The sequence below is a fragment of the Bombus huntii genome, chromosome 2 (assembly GCF_024542735.1).
Source record: "Bombus huntii isolate Logan2020A chromosome 2, iyBomHunt1.1, whole genome shotgun sequence".
NCBI lineage: Eukaryota > Metazoa > Arthropoda > Insecta > Hymenoptera > Apidae > Bombus > Bombus huntii.
The window spans coordinates 21,831,247-21,847,193 of record NC_066239.1 but is presented as its reverse complement, the minus strand read 5'-3'; the positions used below and the strand labels follow the sequence as shown (position 1 = coordinate 21,847,193).

The window sequence follows — 15,947 nt, the reverse complement described above, 5'->3', positions numbered from 1 at the left end:
GTGGTTTCTTTGTATTATGCATATGGAAAACGATAGAATAGAATTCGTTTCCATACAACTTCTTGTTAATGTAAATTTGAATTCATTTCTTTTTGAATATTTTATTTAACATTGGAAAACAAACTGTGAAGTTTGAACAGTGATTCAGGCATTTCAATGAAATAATTGGTCGTCCGTTTGATTCGCATAGTAGCTTTCGATTCGTCTAACGTAACGAGATCTCTTTGCGCTACGACGAGTAACGAAGCGATCGAAATGATTTTTTGAACGCGTTATCCTTGTCTCTGCTACTCTCCGCTGCTGCCGTAATTCGATCGGTTTATTTAAGAACAATTCGTATCTATTTTTTTCAAAATGAACCAATCTTTACGTTCGGTGATCGCAAAATAATTTCTTCGTTTAAGGATAAATTGTAAGAAAAAGTAGTAGCCGTTGTTGTATAACTTTTCAAATCAATATTGGAACGTTGAAACATGCGTTCCGTTAAAGATAGAATTTTTGCTGATTGTTTATGTCTGCGTCGTTGTTTCGTCGCTTTTTCGTTATACTCAAAACACCTCCGTGTAACAATTTTTGCAGTTAAAGTCAAAGTGTTCCCAACTGCTTTTTCGTTCGAAATAATTTATTGGTAATGCGCTTTTTGTATTCGAACAGGCTTCCGCATCCTCGTGACGGCGTTCTCCACCGAGATAAGCCAAGGATATTTCTTTACGCAATTACGAGAGAAACATACTGCTTCGGATCAAAAAATTGCCACCCTTTATAACGCATCGCTATAAGATTCTCTCAAATAGAATGTACGTTACATAGTTATAAAGTAAGCTATTTCATTCGCATAAGTTTCTGGATGATTGCTTCTCTAGAGTAAAAACCGTTGGTCTATGTTTTCTTAAGAACCGATTCGATATTACATGTATATATAGATATGTGTGTGTGTGTGTGTGTGTGTGTGCGCGCGCGCGCGCGTGTAGTCGTATGTATGCACATAAACGTACATAGGTATGCACTTGTGCGGTGGCAGCGCTGTGGCATAACATGGCGAAGCTTTTCACCTCTCTTCCTTCTCGTTGCATCTGGTAGCATCTTAACGTATACCATCCGTCAAAATAACCACTGTACACGTCCTTTCTTAAATACATTCGTACCTTCTATGCAATGATCCATTACTTTCACGCGTACAACTTTTTATAATTCGTTTCTCTGTTAGAATTTGAAATTCCTCGTTAGACATTAATATATAATTTATATCGCTCTCTACGTAAACTAAATTTGAAATAACTATTTATAAGTTGTAGCATTATAGTTTATTCAAGTATACTTTACATTTGAAAAGGAATAACACTTATTTTACATTTCGTATCAAGCGTTTCGAAGAATTAGAAAAATTATGATTTTTCTATAACGGATTTAAGTCTACGGACACCGCAATCGACAATTTTAATATTCGTTCCTTTGTTAGAGATACTTCATCGAATCGTCACTTTCCGGGAAAGTCGTACTACGGAACACGTTCCGCGCAATGAAAAGACGCGTCTGGCTTCTTCTCGCTTCCCTTCTCCCATCGAATCTCCTTTTTCAACTAGCGAAAAAGTGGAAACGCGTATAGAGTCGAGAGGACGACTTATTCGTCATCGAAGTTATCGTCGAGGGGACAACCCCCTGAAAAACGTGCATAACCTATACCACAGCGATTTCCAACGAAAGAATCATGGCGAATTCTGCAGCGAATAGCGGAACTTTTATTTATTTATTTTACTTATTTGTCCAATTTCTAAAAAGCTTTTTTATTTCTTTTTTCTTGTGTATTTATGTATTTATGAAATTTACAATTTCTCCATCTCCGTCTCGGATTTTCACGCGATTCGAGATGCCGCTTCACGTTGGTCGAACGTCGACCACAACGACACGACGCTTCGCGCTCGAAAAGGAAGCGCGATGCATCCAAGCGGAAAACTCTGAAATTCGTTTGTTCGGACTGTGGACGTTGCTGCAAAGGCGCCTTTTCCATTTTGAGGCAACGAATCAAGCGTTAGCGGTCGAATACTGCTATAAATTTTAATCCAAGCCACTATTTCAGCAACTTTCGATCAATCGTTTCTCCATGCTCGATGTATCGCAAATCATGATAGTCACAGTGCATCGACTGTGCAACGACTTGTCAAATCGTTCGTAATCGACGAATCAGAGAAAACGAAAAAGACAAGAACGAGATAGATTGAATTTGATTCTACCATAGAATCCCGACTGTAAAATACTCGGCTAGAATAGCACCTCTTGGATCCTTAAAAGTTGAGTTGAGTTGTTGAGGTCGTTGAAGCCCAAAATTAAGCGTCGTTCTTCGCGGAAATAAGGCGTACAAAATTTCGGCCAACCTGTTGATACGCGATGTCCTCGTGGATTTTGACAATGCCTCTCTTTAAATTTAGTACTCTTAACCTACTGTACGTACCGCTTACTCTGTACGGTTTTGAATCGTGAGCAATGGCTTACTTTTCGGCTTTCGGTTACTTTTTATTTTCCGACCGCACGCGGTGGCACGAGGCGGCCGGTTAGGCTGTTATCATAAAGAGAACGGTAAGCGATAAAATTGGCATTGACTGTGCCGTCACGTGTTTTGCCGCTTACCGCTTACCGTTCACCGCTTACCGCTCTGTATGATCATGGCATTACGTGGATTTCTGCGGTTATGAGTGTTAAGACCTTTGTCGGGAAAGTTTTCAAAATCGTCCAGTTCCGTGGAAAACGATCGTTTTCGGCTTTAGCGACTTAAAATATCCTCGAAAATACACATTCGAACAAAAAATTTTGTAACTCGGATACTATAATTTACCCTAGAATTTTTTTCGATAATTGGACAACTGTTCCGGAAATCCAAACGTACGGACAATACGGAAGTTGATGCAAGGTCAGGGTCACTTGCAGAGAGGTATAATTCGGGGTGGGAGATAGATCATGAACCGAAAGTGGGAAGAAGGTGCGCGCAGAAGGGCGGGGGAGGGGAGGGGGCAAGGGAGCGAGGATGAGATGGTGCGAGTAGGGAATAAGAAAGAGGGAGAGAGAATATTATATGAGGAGGAGGAGGAGGAGGAGGAGTTGGTGGTGCGGCGTACGAGGGCTTCCCCTCAACAAGTGTGATCGAAGCTCGCTAGACTATATAACCCGCGGCTGGGTCGCGACTACGCTCAGACTCAGAATGCATCGTGGAGTGCGGATCTGTGATTCGAGCGGGCTGACGCCATGTTCTTCGTCGCGCGCCACCGGCAGACCTAGTCGATCAATTTGGTTATTACAACGAACATACCGAGAGTATTCTTTACGAGAAAAATATCTTTAGATATTTTGACGTGTTTTTGCATTTTGTGATCCATCGACAATTAATCGATTGGGTGGTTAAAAAATAATTATTGTCATTTAATTTACTATTTGACAAAACTCGCGTCAAAACTAAAGTATCAAAATCATGCATCCCTCTTCCGTATAACGTATCCGCGATCATTTCTCTTGAGTTTAAATTACTCGGTGTAATTCAAGTATTTGAGATCAGATTGTTTAAATCTTGGTCGAATTCTTAAATTTCCAGCGACGAGTAAATTCGGATAATAACTAATCCGATTGATCGATTCTACGAAGTATAATACGCACCCTATAAGAACGGAAATTTTTTCTGCAGTGACTCGTTACGGAAGTCGATTATGGAAATCAAGTCGGTTTTCCCAGCGTGCTTCTGAATCATATTGTTCTTTATCTATTAGCATATTATGTGTTTATTCTAAATCTATGCTCTTGCAACGTTCGAGCTCTAATTTAACGTCTTGAAGATATGTATAAGATATATATATATCGAGATGTCCACTTAAAGTATCATTAAAATATTTTTAACGAAATATTTTTTAGAATTATTTTTATTCAAATGGAAGAGTTAACGTTTCCATTTCGAATTTAATGACGTGTGTGTTACGCACGCATGAAATTTGAAAAAATGCTAACGTAACGCGAATCGTGAATTAGTATTACAAAGATGAATGAACTAAAATGGAATACCAACTTTTGTATAATTTACAATTATCTACAGTAATGCACTTAGCTACTGTATCTTTGCTCGGTTAACTGTCGCAGCGTTATCCCTACCACTTCTCGGAATTGTTAGCACGGGGCGAACATCCGTGTTATCTCTTGCTTAAGGTATTTGTAGCGTGGATTAGTTTTCTTACAATTTCATTGAAATTTTGACGATACGTTATTTAGTATATTATATATAAAAAAATCAATTTTTAAAGAGCCTGGTCTTACCGAAATGGAGATATTCGCCTTCAAAGTTGAAAGTTTTATCGCGTAATCCCTGTAGTAAATGGGTGAAAAAATTACTTTTTGATTAATTGCGGGAAAACCGTTCTTACAAAGTTGCTAGAAAGCTAATATGTTGCGTGAAATGGCTAGAAGAATCTTTTTGTAGAAAAACAATTCAACCCCGACCTCGTCGTTTTGCAATAAAAGTAACGCGAAATATGTAATTTCGGCGTGCAAAGTGCCGTTCTGGCCATTTCTGAATTGTTTGTTAGCGTGCGTGTAGAAAGTACAGACAGCCAAGAAATTTCTTCCTAGAGAGAGAATCTGGGACATGCGTGAAGAATATGACTTTCGAGGCTCCGCGTATGTTAGTTTTGAGGTGTATTGTCGCGCTACAAATACCTTAATATCGTCGATGACATCGCTATAGGTCATGAAATCGATAAAATTTTTCTTTTCTTTTCTCATATTTTATTATTGCAAGATTGCTTTTATCGGTATGCTGACAATTTTGCGATGATAGTGATTACTAGACACGAAGATGATCGAGTAATTTATTACTGAACTCACTTATTATTAATAGATAATAAAATACGTATGCAATCGACATTTGCTCGAATGTTTATTTCTTTAGTTGTAACATATATTGCTAATTTCTAAGTTAGTAATTATTTGACATTTTTTGCGTTACATTTGTGATACGTCGATGCACTTGTGATACGACGATACTTCTTTGCTGTCACCATCCGCTATAAGCTATATCTCCTTCCATTTTACTTACCTCCTCCATTAAAAAAAGTCTTCCAAGTGTCTTTGTTAAGAAATTCTCCGCCTTCACAGGGTCGTTAAAAGGCTGTTCGCTCTTGGGAGGTTCACGATCTACCAACTTCTCGAAATCGATTGGTTTTTACCGCGCGACGGTCGCTTCGGCAAAAAGACAGAAAATGAAAAAAAAAAAAAAAAGATATCTCGTATGTTCGCCCGGATGAATTTATCAGCGCGTTACGAGGCTAAGTCACTCTACTCTGGTTAAGGAGTAGTCGGCGTGAAGTGAAAGTGTGTAGAGGTAGAAATTATTAGCGAGTCGCTGGTGTGTAGAGCGGATTCTTACAGAAGTAAAACGATTGGATAACTCGAAACTCATACTCGTGCGTGCACACGCGCATCAGAGCGCTCTCCTGTCGGAATACAACTGGAAGTTTTTCGCGAGTGCGCGCGGGCGGACGAGCGCGCGGGCGCGCGTTCGGCTACGAGAAATTCGAAATAAATTATAGTGATCTTCGAGCTGGACGTGTGTAGCCGGCTGTCCGTTCTACGCTCGCTTTTCTAATCCATAAACTTGTTCGTGCTTGGTTAAAGAAATGCCTCTACTGACTGCTACAGTCACGCAGTTACACGTGTAACGAAGTAAATAAGAGTCTTATTCAGAAAGCTTTAAATACTTTTCTTCTTCTTCTTCTTCTTATATCGCATTTATTATCATCGACTTTGTAAATCGTTGTTGTTATTATTATCGAAGTTAACGAAGAAGACGAATTTGATTATAATTAGTATCTTTATAACGGGTATCTGGAAAACGGGTAAAAATTGGAAAATTATTAATTTCTTGCTGAAAATTCTATAGATTGTTTTGGCTACGAAATATTTGCACGATTGCAACGACTTTAATGATTTATCCTATTAAGTGAAATTACTGCCGATAATGTAACGTTTTATGTTTAGTAATTATTATCGATTTTATGGGTACAGTGTTCGCACTGAATTTTATGAATACAAGTTTTGAATATGCGGTATGAATATAAGTTTATTGCACTAGGATTCTTTCTTTACTCTTCATTTCACATACTTTATTTAACTGAAATATCACAAACACGACATTATAATTAATAATATACGTTTAGCAGTAACCAATGAAAAGGAATGAAGTGGTAATGAGAGGAGCTGCTGTTTTAAAATGTAATTTTTACAAGGGTAGAAGAGCTACGTTATTCAGAGTTTGCGTGCCTTCGATAAATATATTCTTACGATAAAAAAACTTTAGCTTCTTATCTTTATTTCCGTTCTCTAATTGTAATTGTTTTTAGTCGTATCTAGAACGGTGTAATAGAACAGCAGCGTGAAACCAATGACAGTAATGAAATTGCGGAAAATGTGATAGCCTTATCGAGTGCATTATGTGACCGCGCCTACTTTAAAATTGAAATCGTCGATTATTGAGATCAAGAAGAACCAGCATGCTCGCAGTTGATCGTTAATCTTCTTTCTGTTAATCGAAATATAGCAACGTAGAAAAGAAAAATAAAGCGAGGGGAAGAACCATTCCTTTTTCTTGTGAAATTTATGAAATAATAAGTGAAATTTTATGGGATACTTTGTTGTTAATAAATTTCGATCCAAGGAATATAAATTGTAAAATCGTTCGGCTTTTTTGACGAGTGCTCCGTTATTATTTCAGTTACAAAAATATTTCAGCCACATTGAAACGTATAATGCTATTTATACCCGGTGACCAGATGGAAACGTTAAATGTCGATCAAAGTCCTGTGTGAACTCGATATATAGTTCCTGGAAAATAATAATTGAAGCTTAATATGTTTTGTGAATTGCTTCTATTTTTATTTATGCAAGATTACATATAATTTTGTTAAAATGTAGCGTTGAAAGAGGGTGCAGAGAAATTTTTGTAGCCACGAGTAATGGTGTTAATTTTTAATGAAAAAATAAAATACGATGCAAATCCACAATGTCATGTACTACGGAGTTATAAGAGTACAGAAATATTCGAGGTAATACGTTTCGCCTCCTCACATGTCGGTTCGCTGTTGCATACCAAGCGTGCTGGGTTCGTCAGTCTCGCACAGTTTGCTGCTAATCTAAATATTTTATCTGGGGTTCCAATTTCGAAATCATAGACCAGCTAGAAAATGAACGTGCTTCATTATTTTTAGCTATTTTCGGTCACACGAATGGATAATTCCAATTTTGCTGAATTCAATATTTCGTTGGAATCTTTGAAACGTCAAATGAAGAATTCTCTGAAACAAGCAAGCAAAGACTTATTATATTCTAAAATGTTTATGGGATTTGCAGAACATTTTTTATTTGACGAATCGATGTTAAATCGAAGATGAAGTACAGTTCGAAGCGAGCTTCTCCTGGAGTTTATCCGCTGCACGAGCAAGTAGAAACACACGTGTAAAATCACCGAAACGCGTCGCGATCGAGCGACAAACCAGATAAAAACATAGGCGTAAACCACGCGTAAAATAAATTGTAAAGCCTTTGCGTTTTATCGGGGTAACGTGTGTTGTCAAAGAACCCAGTGGCGGAACATCACGCTCCTACCGGTTCCGGCAAGAAAAAGCACGGGGCGGGGACAAGAGGAGGACGAGGGGGAGGAGGAGGAGGAGGAGGAGGAGGAGGAGGAGGAGGAAAGAAGAAAAAGAAAGGAAAGACCCCTTTGCAAACGAGAGGAGCCCCGGGAGAAAGAGCACGATTGCGAGAGCAGCGTAGAGTCAGAAGGATACGCTATGTACTTATGCAGAAAGAGACAGAGGGAAAGCGTTATACGTTCGCAAGTGTCCGGCTTGTTCAAGGGCGCGACTGGTATACGGGAGAGTCTTCGGATGGCCGTCAAATGGGCACGCAGCGTAGTCTGGCATTGGTCTGCTCGCTATACGCAGTGCGTGTAGCGTGCGAGGAATCCACGACGAAGTCGGTAATGCTGAGTCAGTCAGGTGCCGCGGCGCCTCTTACATCGCTTGTACTTGGAAATGGTAGGTGCGCACGTAACAGAGAGAAAGAGTGAGAGAGACGAAAGGAATAAGATATGGAACTTAAAGTATGTTAAAAGATCAGGATTAAAGAGAAAAGTATTACGATTGAGCGTAAAAAGAAAGGGAACAAAGGGAAAAGAAGGAGGTAATAGAGAAAAGAGAAAGGCAAGATGTAAAGGGGGAATGAAATGGAAAGAGAAAGAGACGAGGCGCTATTGTTGGGAGGGAGAGGGAGCGGGGCGTTCGCTGGTTCGCTCCCCGGTGATGAGGTACGGTCGATATGGCAACGCCGCGCCCTGGTACACGCATACCGGCATCACTGCCCGCCCAACCATCGAACAGTCGGCAACGTCGCTCTGGCAGTACGCGGGGGAGGGGGCAGTCAAGCTCTCACACATCGAATGACGAGGAGACCGACCTCATGCCCTGCACACATGTGCAGCCGGGGACACCGAAGAGAACTGAGATGCCTGGCTGGTCGGTTGGTTGCTTGCTTGGTTGCTTGCTTGCTTACTGCTGCTGCTGCTGCTGCTGCTGCTGCTGCTGCTGCTGCTGTTGCTGCTGCTGCTGCTGTTTCGCTTGTTTTCTTGCCTGCGCGACTGTCCCACGCACGCGCTTCACTGACGTGCATCTCTGTATCCAAATTGGCCAAGTACTTTTCACTTGGAGATTCGTTTTTTTTTCTGCTACGGAAAAAATAGGTATCTGCTCTCTCTCTCTCTCTCTCTCTCTCTCTCTCTCTCTCTCCTGTCTCTTCAAATTATTTAGCTTGTTCTATGTTCTTTTGGAAAAAATCCATAATCAGAATTCTCGAACGAAGGAAAATGTTCGTTAAATCGTTAATATCGTTTTCATTGAAATATGAATTGTTTGACTGTTTGAAACGCAGTGCGCGGGAAGCGTTTACTGTTCCGCCGTTAGATTCCTGTTTCTGAAAATAAAATTGATGAAAAACGATATATTCTTTATACGAAACGAGGCTATTTCGCGTACCAAGTGCTTTGACAAGTATACCTTTCACGGATACGTGAACGTACATACACGATACCGTTAAATCGACCAATTGAATGGTTCGACGTCGAATTACGTACATATGCTTCTCTTATAGCGCATTAAAGTATTACATTGGACTGGTTTCAAACGTGCATGGCATCGTTTATAATACCAACATTGAACTTATACCCAAAAGGCTAAAGAAACGTCAAGTTTATCGTAAGAGTCTATATAACCTCGTTTCGAAGGATCGAGCTGGTAAGATCGGATCGCTGGCTCGCGAACGGTATTACTTCGATGGTCGCACGATTCGCTACAGTGGAGGCATTCCTCTTTTTGCTCGTCCCTCGATCGTAGGTAACGACACCTACTACCTCCTTGGCGAATGTCGCGTGTGGTGTTGCCGTACGATCGGAGTAGCAAGTAACGCGGAGAGAAAGAGATGGAAAGAATTGGAAAGCGAGAATCGCTCGAGTGGAAGGGAGATGGTGGTATGCCGCGGCGTTGCCATTCTGTCATCCGAGGGCAGACCACTTCCGAGAGTACGCCTCGTGGCGGCTATAGTGCGGCAACGTTGCTTCGACAAGATTAAATAGAGATAGCCTGAGGTATACGCTCCGCCGTCGTAAGATGGGCTCACCGTTAGTCGAGGAAGAAGTGAGACGGATAAAGGACAGCTAAAGGGAAGCATATCGCTTCAATTCGAACTCGTCGATCGTTCTCTTACCAACGCGAAAACGTCCAACGCGTAACTTTTTAAACGCGTCGCAGTCGTTGTTGATATTTCCTTTTCGTTTCTACGATTTTTCCTTTAGTTTTTTCCTTTTATGACAATTAAAAGTGTATTTAGGATGCATATCGTGTCTATACTGAAACGTTTGGATTAGCGGAATAAACGTTATTGTCGTGAGATTGGAAGCAGCCGAGTAACGCAACTAATAAATCGTACGACGTATCGTCGAAATGTTCTAAACGTTTTAAAATGTGTTTGAGTATTGGACGATATTGTTAGCAAGTTGAAAATAAACCATTTGAGAACTAAATTACAAACATAAATTGCATATCCACGTTTGAATCGATCAACTTTCATCGTATACAGTTTACAATTGCGAACAAAGGGGGAAAATTCTGTATCTATCGTGTACGGATAAAAGTGTGTTCGACTTGCCATTGTCGCGACTCCCGAAGCAAGTTGGTTCAAGTTGACGCGTTATAGAATTTCTGGTACTGCGTCATCTTGACACCAAGTGAAATTTGCTTTTCAAACGAAATACAAAATATAAATAACTTGCCTGTACAATTAAAAAAATATGTTGCATATGAAACACTAGGGTGGCATGTTTAAAATCATCCAACGTTCCTAGTTACGTTTCAAAATTCTACTAATTCAGAGTCTTCTAATTCGTTTTTAACGAAGCTCGAAACTTTCCATTTAGACACGTCGATATATAGAAAGTTGTTGGCGTCGTGTTGCTTTTGTCTGCGAACAGAACTCGTTGGAAATCTTTCGCGAATGCTTGCCTCGTCGAGCGATCGCGTTCGTGGGTGGGGTGGGTGAGATAAATACAGTAGCCCCCTCCCCCATGCTTGGAAAGTATCTCTCTCGCGCATAGAACTCTATAGAGGTGGAAAAATTGCCAGAAATATAGAATAAATCTTTTCACGTACGTAAATATTTAACACCGACGTGTTAGAAGATACGTTTAACCTTAAAAATCTATTATTTCCTTCCAGAATTGACCTATCGCATCTATCTATACGGAGGTTATGGTACTTTTTCATTTTGTATTACGAAGGGCTATAGTAATGTTTTGTCATATCGTACGAAATCGTATTTGCGATCGTGGCCGGCAAGCAGAACTAGCAGGAAAGTCGTGTAAAATCGTCACGATCGTCAATTAAACTAAATTAAACGGATTTTCAGATTAATTAGAAAATTGCCCTTGCTCTTCGTGCTTGCTCTTACACCAAGACGAAGAAATTTCGAGAAAATGTAGCCGATTCGTTTGGTTCTCGAGTGACTCATATGCGATTCCGAGTATCAGCAATTCATTGGTACGACCGAGGCTTGCGTTAATTTACGACTTTGTCGTATTTCTTCTACCGATTATATATATTGTATTTGTATATTATATAGGAGGATCTACGGTAAATAAAGCTTTTTCGTCGTTTCCATTTCTGCGCCGTGCACGAGATACATCGGTATTAATGGCCTTGGCCGAGCAGTTGGTAAGCCATCGTTCGAACACGAGCCATCGCCAGAGGTCACTGTACTTACCTTTTCTCTTTCCTCTTGTTCGCTCCGTTCCTTTGTCACACCGGCTTCGACCCATTTGCGGCGTACGCATGTTCGCGCGCTTTCCGTGTCTTTCTACTTTGTCTCGTGTTGGCCCGTTGGCGAAGCTTTCTCGCCAACTTGTCAGCTGGAACGTCTGCAACCGTGGTTCTCTTTTTAACGAAAAACACCTTTTGCTCACCAAGTTGAAAACGAATGTTTCTCCGCAGCTGGTGTTTTCTTACTGACTCGATGCTGGTTGTGTCGTACTTTCCGTCGATTATTTTCGGTATTCGAGGAAACAATTTGCGATCATCTATATAGGGTCGAGTAAAGATATTTGTATCAATTGGAGTCGGTAGAACGTCGATTTGTACCTGACTTTAGAGAAATTGGCGAATCTTGCAATATGCAAACACGTTAGTGCATTTTCGTAATACTTTTGTGTCGATCTGCTCGTAAAAGAACCATACGTAACTTGTTCGTGAACGTGAAGATTCGAAATATTATTTAATTTTTGACATTGAAAATGATGGAAAAGCTGAGCGCGTGTTTCCTAATCTGTATTATCTGTGGCGGCAGACGGGTAGCTGGATAACCCGTTGGCACACGCGCCATTAAAGAATGATCGTAAAAGTGGCGGTAGTTATCTGAAACGAGCGTGGCGTTCGGTTTAAGATAAATCGTGCCGTGGCGGTCTAATCCTCGCGTTATTAATACTCTCGTGGTTGGAGAAGTAACGCGTAACAATAATTTCCATTATCGCATTTACGTTATCTGTAATGGATTGAGAATTGAAATTTGTATGATTTTTAGATGCCATCAAGAGGGTTAGCTGTTCAAATGAGGTGATGTATCGATGAAAACGAGCGAGTCTGTACAAACTAAATCCTGAATAAAACTTGTGAAATTCAATTGTACGGTATTTCATTCATTTCTGGCGTTTGATTATATTTCTAACGTTATGCGGCGATCGTTAATATTTGAAGAAAAACTTTGGGTTACACGGTAAAAGTGGATTGTTTTTGCGTTTAAGGGAAATATTATTTGCACGCAAATTTACGTATTTACGAAGCGTATTGCCAGGCATAGAATCGTAAAAAAATGAAAGATTCGACGTTATTAAATTTTATTTTCAGTTTTCAATTTCCTGCAAATTTTCGATCGATGGGAATCGTGGTAGTAGCCGCTATACCTGTTTGCAAGGAATATGGTACAAAGGAAAATAAAATTGTATCTGAAAAAGTACGATAGGAAGGAATTTTTGATAGATACTGCAACGTGGGCGGCCATCGTAATAAGTCGAGTCTGGCGGACACGGTATCTCATTGGAACACACTCGTCGCACTGTGACTCTGGTAGATTAGTTTATCTTATGTAACGAGTTAGCATGGAAACAGAGAAAGAGTATGGCCATTGTTTGGTTTGCGACAACTGTGTGCGCACAACGTGGCAGCCGCATGAGTTCGCAGATGTGCCTCGACCGTCGACCGTCGACCGTCGACCGTCGACCGTCGTGTTGCGTCGGTTCGAGCTTTTCGTCCAAAAAGCTTATTCATATACCGATATTTACACACCGTCCGTTTCGTTAAACGACCGTTGCGTTTCGTGCTTTGTTGAAAGAAAGACCGAAATCTTCGAGATGTTGAAATACGTAAATGTTTTCCGTATAAGACGTTGAAAGAGAAACGATAGGCTAGAAGATGTTGCTTCAAGCATTTCGATGTAGCAAGAATATCGATGTCCGCGTCGATCTTCCGATAGACAGATTATCTTTCGTATTTTCGAAACAGCTACGTACAGCTATATACGCACGATACACGACGCACGATGGTTGTTCGTCAGGTAGCGGAGAATGCTCGGGAATGTTTTCGAGTGCGCGTTTATCCAGAAAGAAGAAATATCGAAGAAAACTATACTCTGTCTATGAACAAATTTGGAAAATCGATTTCTTCGTTGCTCCGTTTGCGTCTGCTATATCTCAGCCGAGGTGGCACTCGTACACGTCATCCGCGAAGCCGATGGACCGGACGAACGTGCTAACGGCCAAACGTTTGATTTCTCGAAACGCGAGACTTCGAATCGCATACCGCGTTGATTAATAAATTATCGACCGAGTAATTTACGACGCCACGTCCGATAAAAATTCCATTTATCGATAGAACAATTTTCTCGAGTATAAGTTTGGTTTGAAAAGTTCGAAGGTAGATCAGACTTAAAGAATTTGGTCGATATGTAACGCTTTTAAAATGTTGACAACTTGTTTTTTTATCTAATTTAAGAAATTCGGATTCGTGCAACAACGAGGACAATGGTCCTGAAATAAAATGCCAAGTTTTTCGAAACACTGTTTCTAGCTAATATCTATTTTTTCATGTATTTTCATCGTTCAATCGCGAAACCGATCTTACCACTTATATAATCTCTTACGTGTACGTTGATAATATTATTAGTGTACACGCTATACATACTAGTCTTTTTATGCGCATGCCATTCGATACGAGAAATCTCGAAATTTCGCAGGCGATCGATCGCAGCATTCGAATCGGTTAAAAAAGATTTCTTTCTTAATTTGTTTGACGTTAACAAACTGACCGTTTGTTCCTATACGTCGAACACCGCGAACAACCACGTTCGAGTAATATTATTTATTCAGATTTTCTTCCGGAAGAATAGACTTTTGCTTCTACGTTGATCAAGTATTTCTCTCTTTTCTTTTTTCCCCTTTTCTTCTCCTTTTTATTTCGTTTTCAGGGAAAATGCTATAAGCCATTAAAGTCTTAAATCTTTGTTTTCCGTGTATCGATTGTCTGTGCGTCGAACAACTGAAAATACAATTTGAACGTAAAGATTGATCGGAAAAGCAAACTTGTTGCATGCATTCGATAAACGCGACTGATGTCTCGCGGAGCGTAGGAAGAACAGCCGCTACCAGATCCCGTGCGAGTAGTTACCGCGTCGTTACAGCATCTGCGATAGCGTTGCGATCGTCTATGGTAGAAGAAGGAGCGGCTGTTCTTCTGTCGTCGCGAATTACGTGGCCTCTCAACCGCGCGCATTGCGTATTCAATTGTCGTTGACTGCATGCACGTTTATTACGCGGACGCGACCTCTATGCAACTACTAAGCGTACCGTGAAACCGAACGCTCGGCGTTCATCGGACCGTCGATCGAACGATTACGCGCTACTAAAGTATAGGATATCGTAATTACCTCCGATTATCGGGCAAGTTGGCTGGCACCGCGACCAATCTCTCATATAGGCGATATATAGTCGCGTTTATTACATCGTATCGTTTCGAAGCTGTGGAAATCTTTCTGGGTACACACGCCCTACGCTTAACGCGAATTCTAGTTTTTCGCTTTCAAGAGGTGTACGCATTACGTAGAATTACGAGTCGATCTTTCTCGATATCGTCCCGGTGTTCGTTCGGCCTACGAACAAAGTTGCCACATGTTTCGCCGAATCGAGCGATATAATTGCGCAAGAATAACGAGATCTATCTTGTTACAACGGTACAACGTGATAGAATATCACGGGCGGTAAAACAAGCCCGAGCATAGAGGGTCGCTGTGTCGGACAGAAGACACGCGAAGAATCGAAATTTCTTCGCTGCGAATCTTCGATCGATACCAACGTCGTCGTTCGATGCCGCTCGAATTTCAAAATATCATTCCGAGTGTTGGCTGAATCTCGCACACCTATGTGTCAAGGCTCTGAGAAACACTCGCATCCGTCCAAGTTTCATCAGCGCCAACCTGCGAACCTCTCTATACGCTGTTCGTACGAGCAAGCAGCGTCCCTTACGCGTCAGCTGCCTACCAACCCTTGAAGCAGCCGTCGATGGTTTGGCGCGGATATCGAGGTCATCCTGGGCTTCCCGTATCGGGCCGCTACTTCCGTTCGCTGCTATACGCTCGTGTCTGCTCCCTCGCGAGTGCTCTGGCGCGCATAGTTAGGCAGCCAGGCGCGCATACGCGCTCGCTCTCGCTCTCTCCCCCTCCCCCGAGAGAGGCACCGGCGAGAGCTCTCCCTATACGTGTACGCACGCGAAGACTTCTTCGTCCGTTCGCGTTCATTCAGAGTTCACAGTCAGTCAGTCACCAGCACACCTCCACCGATCAGCTGATCCCGACGACGACGGCAGACTGCGCGTCGCCAACCCCTCCGCCCTCCTACCCTTCTTCTCCACACCCGTCCCTCCTCCTCCACCTCCTCCTCCTCCTACCTCCTACCTCCTCCGCCACCTCCTCCTGCTTCTGGTCGTTCTACTACTACTGCTGGTACTGGTGCCGGTGCCGGTGCCGAGGCCGGTGCCTGTGTCGGTGTTGGTGATGGTGCTGGTGCTGGTGCCGGTACTGGTGCCGGTACTGGTGCCGGTACTGGTGCCGGTGCTGGTGCCGGTGCTGATGGTGGTGCTGATGGTGGTGCTGGTGCTGGTGCTGATGGTGGCGGTGGTGCTGGTGCTGATGGTGGCGGTGGTGCTGGTGCTGGTGCCGGTGCCGGTGCTGGTGCTGGTGCTGGTGCCGGTGCTGGTGCTGGTGCTGGTGCTGGTGCTGGTGCTGGTGCTGGTGCTGGTGCTGGTGCTGGTGCTGGTGCTGGTGCTGGTGCTGGT

At 42.0% G+C, this 15,947-nt stretch overlaps 1 protein-coding gene and 1 long non-coding RNA gene across 7 annotated transcripts in view; one reads left to right on the top strand and one right to left on the bottom strand.

Annotated features, from left to right (window-relative positions):
• Positions 1-15,947, top strand: part of LOC126872919 (AT-rich interactive domain-containing protein 2) — a 57,590-nt gene that overhangs the window by 6,066 nt on the left and 35,577 nt on the right. The window lies entirely within an intron of this gene.
• Positions 1,757-12,140, bottom strand: LOC126873199 (uncharacterized). Of its 3 annotated transcripts, XR_007692332.1 has the most exons (4): positions 9,078-12,140; positions 8,482-8,994; positions 7,096-7,322; positions 1,757-6,852 (listed from the first exon to the last, which is right to left on the bottom strand). It is a non-coding gene; the product is annotated as an uncharacterized LOC126873199 (long non-coding RNA). The 3 variants fall into 3 exon arrangements; XR_007692330.1 differs by lacking the exon at positions 1,757-6,852 and having other exon boundaries at positions 6,878-7,322; XR_007692331.1 differs by lacking the exon at positions 1,757-6,852 and having other exon boundaries at positions 6,878-7,322; positions 11,335-12,140.